The following is a 10,484-nucleotide window of genomic DNA, read 5'->3' on the forward strand; positions in this document are numbered from 1 at the left end:
CCGAAGACAACACTGCACGCCGGACTCATCATCATTGAAGCCTGGTTTGGGGGCTACTGAGGGAGTCCTGGATTAGGGGGTCTCCGGACAGCCGGACTATATCCTTTGGCCGGACTGTTGGACTATGAAGATACAAGATTGAAGACTTCGTCTCGTGTCCGGATGGGACTCTACTTGGCGTGGAAGGCAAGCTAGGCAATACGGATATGTATATCTCCTCCTTTGTAACCAACCTTAAGTAACCCTAGCCCTCTCCGGTGTCTATATAAATCGGACGGTTTTAGTCCGTAGGATAACATACAATCATACCATAGGCTAGCTTCTAGGGTTTAGCCTCTCCGATCTCGTGGTAGATCTACTCTTGTACTACCCATATCATCAATATTAATCAAGCAGGACGTAGGGTTTTACCTCCATCAAGAGGGCCCGAACCTTGGTAAAACATTGTGTCCCCTACCTCCTGTTACCATCCGCCTTAGATGCACAGTTCGGGACCCCCTACCCGAGATCCGCCGGTTTTGACACCGACAATCGCCGTCACACGATGATGGCCCCGGCGGTGTTCCAGTGCCACCGGGAGAGAGGGGGATAGAGCCCCCATCCTTATTCTTCTTCCTTGACCTTCCCCCTAGATGGGAGAAGGGTTTACCCCCGGGTCCATGGCTTCCATGGCGGCGGAGGGGCAAGAGCCCCTCCGAGATTGGATCTGTCTCTCTGTCCCTCTCTGCTTCTGCGTTTCAGATTCTGGCCTTTCACCACTTCTTATATTCCGGGAGATCCGTAACTCCGATTGGGCTGAAATTTTAACACGATTTCTATCTGGATATTGGCTTTCTTGCGGTGAAAGAAGGGCACCAACCGCCTTACGAGGTGGCCACAAGGGTCACGGGCGCGCCCCCTGCCTCGTGGCCCCCTCCGGCATCATCTCGCGTTGATTCTTCTTCCCAAAAATCACATATATTCCAAAAAAAATCTCCGTAAGTTTTTATCCCGTTTGGACTCCGTTTCATATGGATTTTCAGTGAAACAAAAAACATGCAACAAACAAGAACTGGCACTGGGCATTGGATCAATATGTTTGTCCCCAAAATAGTATAAAAAGTTGCCAAAAGTATATGAAAGTTGTATAATATTGGCATGGAACAATAAAAAATTATAGATACGACGGAGATGTATCACATTTCAAATCAAAAATTCTATTTTTATCATTTACCTACTCGAGGACGAGCAGGAATTAAGCTTGGGGATGCTTGATACGTCTCCAACGTATCTATAATTTTTGGTTGTTCCATGCTATTATATTATCTGTTTTGGATGTTTTATATGCATTAATATGCTATTTTATATTATTTTTGGGACTAACCTATTCAGCTAGAGCCCAGTACCAGCTTCTCCTTGTTTTAGACTTATATAGAAAAGGAATATCAAACGGAGTCCAAACAGAATAAAAAATTATGATGATTTTTCTTGGACCAGAAGACACCCAGAAGACTTGGAGAGAGGGCCAGAAGAGTGCCAAGGAGGCCACAAGCCCTCAGGGCGCACCCGGGGGGCTTATTTGTGGGCCCCTCGGGAGTCCCCTAACCAGAATTCCATCTCTATATATTCTCAAATATTCCCCAAACATCAAAAGCGTCCACCAAAATACTTTTCCACCGCTGCAAGCCTCTGTTCCCGTGAGATCCCATCTTGGGGCCTTTTCCGGCACTCTGCCGGATGGGGGATTTGATCTTGCTACCGTTCCGATGAAGCGTGAGTAGTTTACCATAGACCTAAGGGTCCATAGCTAGTAGCTAGATGGCATCTTCTCTCTCTTTTATCTTCAATACAATGTTCTCCTTGGTGTTCTTGGAGTTCTATCTAACGTAATCTTCTTTTGCAGTGCATTTGTTGAGATCCGATGAATTGTGGGTTTATGCTCAGATTATTTATGAATATTATTTGAGTCTTCTCTGAAATCTTTTATGCATGATTAAGATATCTTTGTATTTCTCTTCGAATTATCGGTTTGGTTTGGCCTACTAGATTGGTTTTCCTTGCAATGGGAGAGGTGCTTAGTTTTGGGTTCAATCTTGCGGTGTCCTCACCAAGTGACAGTAGGGGTAGCAAGGCACATATTGTATAGTTGCCATCAAGGATAAAAAGATGGGGTTTATATCATATTGCTTGAGTTTATCCCTCTACATCATGTAATCTTACTTAAAGCGTTGCTCTGTTCTGATGAACTTAGTACTCTAGATGCAGGTAGAGGTTGGTCGATGTGTGGAGTAATAGTAGTTGATGCAGAATCGTTTCGTTCTACTTTTCACAGACGTGATGCCTATATTCATGATCATTTCCTTAGATATCATCATAACTATGCACTTTTCTATCAATTGCTCAATAGTAATTTGTTTACCCACCATATTTTTTCTTTCAAGAGAGAAGCCTGTAGTGAAACCTATGGCCCCCGGGTCTATTTTCCATCATATATTTTCAGATCTATAAACCAAAACCCAAAAATACCTTGCTGCAATTTATTTATATTTACTTTTGTTTGCTCTTTTATTTATCTTTTATACCTATCTCTATTAGATATCACTCTTGTTCATGACTGTGAAGGGATTGACAACCCCTTTTTTGCGTTGTGTGCAAGTGTTTGTTAGTTTGTGCTGGTGCATATATTGGAGACTGGCTTGTTGTAACGCCCCGAGACAGATGTGCTAGGTGTCCTCCAGTTATTCGCCGTCGTTGCCATGTCATTTGCTTGCGTGTTGCATCTTGTCATGTCATCATGTGCATTGCATCATCACGTTTTCAAAACTTGCATTCGTCCGGGTTCTCCGAGTTCTCTCTGTTGTCCGTTCTGAGACCAACCACACTTGCACGCGCCCGCGGCATGTCCGAAATAGTATTTTATAAGTGGCCGGAAAATGTTCTCGGAATGGGATGAGATTTGACGTGTGGTCTTATTATAGTGTAGATAGACCGCCTGTTAAGTTTCATCGCATTCAGAGTTCGTTTGATAGCCCAACCGTTAAACTATAGCGGCAATATAGCCGGTTAAACGTCGGATGTTTTCGGTCCCGGAAACAGTTGCCGGGCTGCACTCCTCTCCTCTCATCTCACTCCAACCCATTTTTCACAACCCACTTGCAGCCACCTAGGTCCAGCCTACCTCTCCTCACGTCCGGAACCGCCCGATCACGATCGGAGGGTCCGAAACCCCCCCTAAACCCCCTAACCCAGAACCTGCCCTATATAAACCTCCTCCCCTTCCATTTTGGGCAGCTACCTACCCCTCCTCCTAAATTTCCGTGCCCCAATCATCCTCCAGCCGCCTCCCACCTCCTCTCCTTGAAATCCATGCGTGCCCTCTCCACCGCCGCCACTTGTCGCGCCCCCATCGGCCAGCCCGCTGCCGGCGACGCGCGCAACCAATCATACGCTGCCACGTCGCGCCCAGCGCCTCCACCAGCCCCACGGCCCGCCTGGCCCAACCGAGGCCCGCCCGGGCCAAATCCCCTTCGCTCGCAGCCGCCAAGGCTGTTCCTCCTCGATCCGACCTAGATCGGGAGGGAGCCGGAGCGCTGCTCTTCCCCGCCGCGCCGGCGAGTCCGACTGCCTGCGGCCATCGTCGGAGCCGTCGGTCGCTGCCGCCCCAGGTCATCAATGCCGCCGCCCGGCCCTCGATTTCCGTTCTCCTTCCTCTCCTCACCAGCTCTCTCCATCCCTCTGTTTCCACAGGAAACGCCGCCGCCTCCATGGACGAGCTCCACCTCGCCGGATCCCGCATCCCCGAGTGCCGCCGGCCACCTCCGTCATCGGATCTGGGATCCCCTTCGCCGGATCCATCCATTCCTGACCTCGCCGGAGTTCTTCCATCCACGCCACCGTCTTCTTCGCAGAGCCAGGGACGAGCTCGCCCGCTCGCAGCGCCTCCCCATGTGGGCCCCATCTCCAGCGCCACCGGCCTCGTGGGCTTCCCCACGGTGCAGATCCCGCCGACCCGATCCACCACCGACCTGGGCCGAGCCCAGCTAGGTGAGCCCCGGCCCACCTCCTGTTTGCTCCTGTGCAGCCTAGTTCGGGCCAGATTCAGCCCGTTGATGTTTTTTTTCAGGATCTGTGATTTTGTCTATTTGTCCAGAGTTTGCCAGTTTTACAGAAAAGACCTTCAACTTCATGCATATAATAACTCACAATTGGTGCATCGGTTTAAAATGAACTATACATGAAAGTTGCTTAGAATTTTTTGTAGATAAATAATATCCAACTTTCATCTATGTTTAAAATGCTTAAAATGTTGTTTGGTTAAATTTGCTCCTATGCCATGTTAAAATGATTTAATTCATATCTAAATAACCGTAACTCCGAATTTAATAAACTTTATATGTAAATGGGGTAGAATTTCGCCTAGTTTAACATGGTGACCTTTATTTGAATGTTAAACAACTCTAAAATTGTGTTTAGGGCAGAACAGTTCCAAATCTAAAATAAGCTATGGGGATTTACCGGAATTGTTGTTCGTTGCTTCTGGCCTCATTTAAACTTGACTAGATAGGTAGTTTTACTTTGCTTCACTCTCTTGCCATGGTAACAACATTTAATATTGTTGGGTACATAAATGAGAGAGAACTAAATAAGTCATGTGGTGTTTTCTTCAATATGCAACTCATTGCATATTTGAGCTCCACTTAATTTGTAGGATTGTTTGTGCACTTTGCCATGCCATGCCTCATTAACCCGGACATGCATCATACTCGATTGTGCATCATGCCATGTTGATGTGTTGGTTGTTTACTATGTGTGTGCTTTCTTTTCCGGTGTTTGCTTCTTCAGGTTGGTTCCATTAACGTCGCGCTTGTGAGGATCCGTTCGTCTACGTCCGTTTATCTTCTTCATGGACTCGTACTTCTTCCTTGCGGGATTTCAGGCAAGATGACCATACCCTCGAAATCACTTCTATCTTTGCTTGCTAGTTGCTCGCTCTTTTGCTATGCCTGTGCTGCGATACCTACCACTTGCTTGTCATGCCTCCCATATTGTTGAACCAGGCCTCTAACCCACCTTGTCCTAGCAAACCATTGTTTGGCTATGTTACTGCTTTGCTCAGCCCCTCTTATAGCGTTGTTAGTTGCAGGTGAAAATTGAAGTTTGTTCCTTGTTGGAACATGGAGATGTTGTTCCTTGTTGGAACATGCTTATTTGTTGGGATATCACTATATATCTTATTTAATTAATGCATCTATATACTTGGTAAAGGGTGGAAGGTTCGGCCTTATGCCTGGTGTTTTGTTCCACTCTTGCCGCCCTAGTTTTCCGTCATATCGGTGTTATGTTCCCAGATTTTGCGTTCCTTACGCGGTTGGGTTATAATGGGAACCCCTTGATAGTTCGCCTTGATTAAAGCTTTTCCAGCAATGCCCAACCTTGGTTTTACCACTTGCCACCTAGCCTTTTCCTTCCCTTGGGTTCTGCAGACTCAAGGGTCATCTTATTTTAACCCCCCCGGGCCAGTGCTCCTCTGAGTGTTGGTCCACCTGTCAGCTACCGGTGGCCACCAGGGGCAACTCTGGGCTGGCCTACCCGTACCTAGGACAATCTGAGTGTGCCCTGAGAAAGAGATATGTGCAGCTCCTATCGGGATTTGTCGGCACATTCGGGCGGTGTTGCTAGTCTTGTTTTAACCTGTCGAAGTGTCTTGAGTTACCGAGATACCGAGTCTGATCGGAATGTCTGGGAGGAGATCTATTCCTTCGTTGACCGTGAGAGCTTGTCATGGGCTAAGTTGGGACTCCCCTGCAGGGATTGAACTTTCGAAAACCGTGCCCGTGGTTATGGGAAGATGGGAATTTGTTAATGTCCGGTTGTAGATAACTTGAACCTTAATTAATTAAAATGAATCAACAGTGACGCCCGGTTATTTAAGCTACAGTAAACCTCTGCTAATGATGCCACGTCACCTCGATTACTGTTGCTAATCTCGCGTTAGTTCGAAACCGGTTCGAATTCAAAATTTAATTAAAGGCAAACAACAAAAGTTTTCAAATATTAAAACTAAAATGTTCGGAGTGAGCCAAATAATTCATAAGTAAGTATGGTGGAGAAACCACACTTTTATAAAAGTGTAAAATACTCCAAAATGTTTTAAATAGTAGCAAAAACAATTAGTAGAATGCCTTTTACAATAAATAAAATATTAAACTATTTTATTTTGTTGCCCAAACTTATGTGGCAGTAGCTAATTACTAACGCTAAATTAGGGACTACTTTTATAGTTTATAAAGCTAAAATAAATGAGGAGCTAAAATAAAATAGAAAACAGAAAAGAATAATAAACAAAATAGAACAAAAGAAATAAAAACAGAAAAGGCCTCCCCCCATTGGGCCTCGGCCCACCCACATGCCCGGCCGGCCCCCCCACTCCCTTATCTCCACTTCCCCATCCCGAAACCCTAGCCGCCCCCCCACTCGCTCTCTCCCCCTCCCCCGATCCAGTTCTGGATCGAGATCGGGAGAAGCCCGAAGCCGCCCGACGCCGCCCCGGTGCACGTCCCCGACGCCCCTGGCGCCGCCACCCGTCGCCCGAAGCCGTCCCCGGCGCCACCGTCCTCCTCCCCGACGCCGTCGCCCGTTGCCGCCTGGAGACCACGCCGCCCCGGACCGCGTCGCCGGACTGCCTCCTCGACGCCGTCGTCTCCGCCCTCCTCCTCAACACCCGCTGCCCTAGACCCTACTTCTCGATGTGAGCACGCACGCGCCCCTCCTCTCCTTCCCCTGTCACCGCGTCGCGCCCGACCGCCCCGACGAGCTCCTCGACGCGCCCCCGTGCCTGTCGCCGCGCCCGGCTGCGCACACCCGCGCCTCGATGCGCCCGGTCCCGTCGCCCCTGCTCGCTTGGGATCGATCTGGCGCGTGCCCACGCGCGCCCGACCATCTGCTGCACGCCCGTCGCCGGCGCACGCACGTCCACGGCTCCGGTCCCCTCCGCCCCGTCGCCCTATTCCGGCCGGCGCTCGTGCGGCTCCCTGGCCACCGGCGCTCGCGCCCGGCCTGCCGCTTCACCTGGGCGGGTTACACCCGCAACCAGGGGCTCCGCCCTGTTTCGCCAGTGTCCACAACCGCTGCGCCCAACCTCGTCCAGCCTGCCTCGCCGCCGTCGGCCGGACCGGCCCCCGTCGCGCCCCGGCAGCCGCGCTGCTGAACCCGCCCGAGGCCAGCGCCCAGGCTCGCCCCATCGAGCGCTCGTGCCCGCGTGCTCGCACGCCCGACCCGATAGACCCCAGTGGCCCACTGACATGGGGGCCCCACCCCACAGAACGTTTAAAAAAAGTATTAGAAATAAAAATAATAGATAAAAATAAAAATGATTTAATAAAATTAATTATTAATTAATTAATTATCTAATGAATTAATTAAGTTAATTAATCCTACTTAATTAGTAATTAACCTGTTAGTCTAACTAAGCAGTAGTTAGTTAACCTAACCCTAATTAATTAAACAGAGTATGACAGGTGGGTCCCACATGTTAGCCTGACCAGTCAACACCTCTGTTGACTGATGATGTCATGCTGACGTCATGCTGATGCAGTAATACTATTTTTGAATGTAATTAATAATTAACGAATTAGAAAATGATTTAAAAACTTTAAAAATTAATATAAAATAAACCGTAACTCGGATGAAAATACTTTCTACATGAAAGTTGCTCAGAACGACGAGACGAACCCGGATACGCAGCCCGTTCGTCCACCACACACCTCTAACATACCAAACACGCAACTTTCCCCCTCCGGTTCATCTGTCCGGAAACGCGAAACACCGGGAATACTTTCCCGGATGTTTCCCCCCTTCGTCGGTATCACCTACTACCGCGATTGGGCACACCTAGCATCGTTACTTGTCATGTCATGCATCGATATGCATTTGTTTGCATTGTATTCATTGTTTCTTCCCCCTCTTCTCTCCGGTAGACTACGAGACCGACGCTGCTGCTGCCCAGTTCGACTACGGAGTTGACGACCCCTCTCTCTTGCCAGAGCAACCAGGCAAGCCCCCCCCCTTGATCACCAGATATCGCCTACTCTTCTCTATACTGCTTGCATTAGAGTAGTGTAGCATGTTACTGCTTTCCGTTAATCCTATTCTGATGCATAGCCTGACATTGTTGCTACATCTGTTGATACCTTACCTGCAATCCTAAATACTTAGTATAGGATGCTAGTTTATCATCTATTGGCCCTACATTCTTGTCAGTCTGCCTTGCTATACTATTGGGCCGTGATCACTCGGGAGGTGATCACGGGTATATACTATACATACATACATACTATACAGATGGTGACTAAAGTCGGGTCAGCTCGAAGAGTACCCGCGAGTGATTCACGGATTGGGGGCTGAAAGGACCTTTGTCCCGACGGCCCTCTGTGTGGATCTTTGTGGCGGAGCGACAGGGCAGGTTGAGACCACCTAGGAGAGAGGTGGGCCTGGCCCTGTTCGGCGTTCGCGGATACTTAACACGCTTAACGAGATCTTGGTATTTGATCTGAGTTGGCTACGAGCTTATACGCACTAACCATCTACGCGGGAGTAGTTATGGGTATCCCGACGTCGTGGTATCAGCCGAAGCACTTCAGACGTCAGCGACGGAGCGGCGCGCGCCGAATTGGACTGGAACGCCACTAGGCTAGGTCTGCTTTCGGCCGCCCACGCAACGTGCAGGTGTGCTCAGGGCGATGGGCCCAGACCCCTGCGCGCTTAGGTTTAGACCGGCGTGCTGGCCTCTCTGTTGTGCCTAGGTGGGGCTGCGACGTGTTGATCTTCCGCGGCCGGGCATGACCCAAGAAAGTGTGTCCGGCCAAATGGGATCAAGCGTGCTGGGTAAGTTGGTGTACCCCTGCAGGGAAGTTAATCTATTCGAATAGCCATGATCTTCGGTAACAGGACGACTTGGAGTTGTACCTTGACCTTATGACAACTAGAATCGGATACTTAATAAAACACACCCTTCCAAGTGCCAGATACAACCGGTGGTCGCTCTCCCTCAGGGATACGAGGGGAGGATCGCCGGGTAGGATATGCTATGCGATGCTACTTGGAGGACTTCAACCTACCCTCTTTTGCCTGTTGCAAGACGAAGGTGACCAGAAGCGTAGTCTTCGATAAGACTAGCTATCCCCCTCTTATTCTGGCATTCTGCAGTTCAGTCCACTGATATGGCCCTTTACACATATACCCATGCATATGTAGTGTAGTTCCTTGCTTGCGAGTACTTTGGATGAGTACTCACGGTTGCTTTCTCCCCTCTTTTTCCCCCTTTCCTTTCTTTCTGGTTGTCGCAACCAGATGCTGGAGTCCAGGAGCCAGACGCCACCGTCGACGACGACCTACTACACTGGAGGTGCCTACTACTACGTGCAGCCCGCGGATGACGACCAGGAGTAGTTAGGAGGATCCCAGGCAGGAGGCCTGCGCCTTTTCGATCTGTATCCCAGTTTGTGCTAGCCTTCTTAAGGCAAACTTGTTTAACTTATGTCTGTACTCAGATATTGTTGCTTCCGCTGACTCGTCTATGATCGAGCACTTGTATTCGAGCCCTCGAGGCCCCTGGCTTGTATTATGATGCTTGTATGACTTATTTATGTTTTAGAGTTGTGTTGTGATATCTTCCCGTGAGTCCCTGATCTTGATCGTACACGTTTGCGTGCATGATTAGTGTACGATTGAATCGGGGGCGTCACAAGTTGGTATCAGAGCCGACTGCCTGTAGGAATCCCCCTTCCACACTCCTTGGCCGAAGTCGAGTCTAGTCACTACAAAACTTTTACTAACATGGCTGTGAGCCTTACGGGCCCACGTCGCCATTGGGAGGTATTAGGATCTTTTATTCCTCGACCTTTACTCTGGGATTCTGAACCCTCTTCTATTCGGGTTAAACGATTTTTACTAAAAACTAACTTTAGGTTCTCGAAAATACTTTCTCCCGGAGAGCCCCTTCAGTCCAGATGGTCACCGACTGCACCAGAAGATTTCAGAGATACTCTTTGATATTCTCTCGAGACTTTGTGCCCATCACTTTTGCTATTCCCGACCACCGATAAATCCTTATGGATAACTACTTACACTTGCCATTCTTACGATCATTCCCCATTGTTCTTGTTATTACAAGATACCCGAAGTTTTCTCTATTGTTCCGAGAATACTTCGTGCCTACTGCCTAGCAGTTCTTTGCCACATGAATACCCCTTCAAATAAATCCCCGCACTTGTCAAGTATCCGCTCATCCCCAGTTGTTCATGAGTTTCACAAAAGTCTTCAAAATACTATTCGATCTTCCGAAAATCCTCTGGAGCCTTTGGCTCTTGAAATTCTTGCTTGCTCGCATTATGGTTAATCCCATAAGTCTCGTAGTCTTAATGACATTCCTTGTCATTATCATTTTGAGTCTGTTGACTCAATATGTTTGCGAATGCCCGCAATCATCATTGATCCTTATAAATTAC

Source organism: Triticum aestivum, chromosome 1A (genome assembly GCF_018294505.1).
Source record: "Triticum aestivum cultivar Chinese Spring chromosome 1A, IWGSC CS RefSeq v2.1, whole genome shotgun sequence".
NCBI lineage: Eukaryota > Viridiplantae > Streptophyta > Magnoliopsida > Poales > Poaceae > Triticum > Triticum aestivum.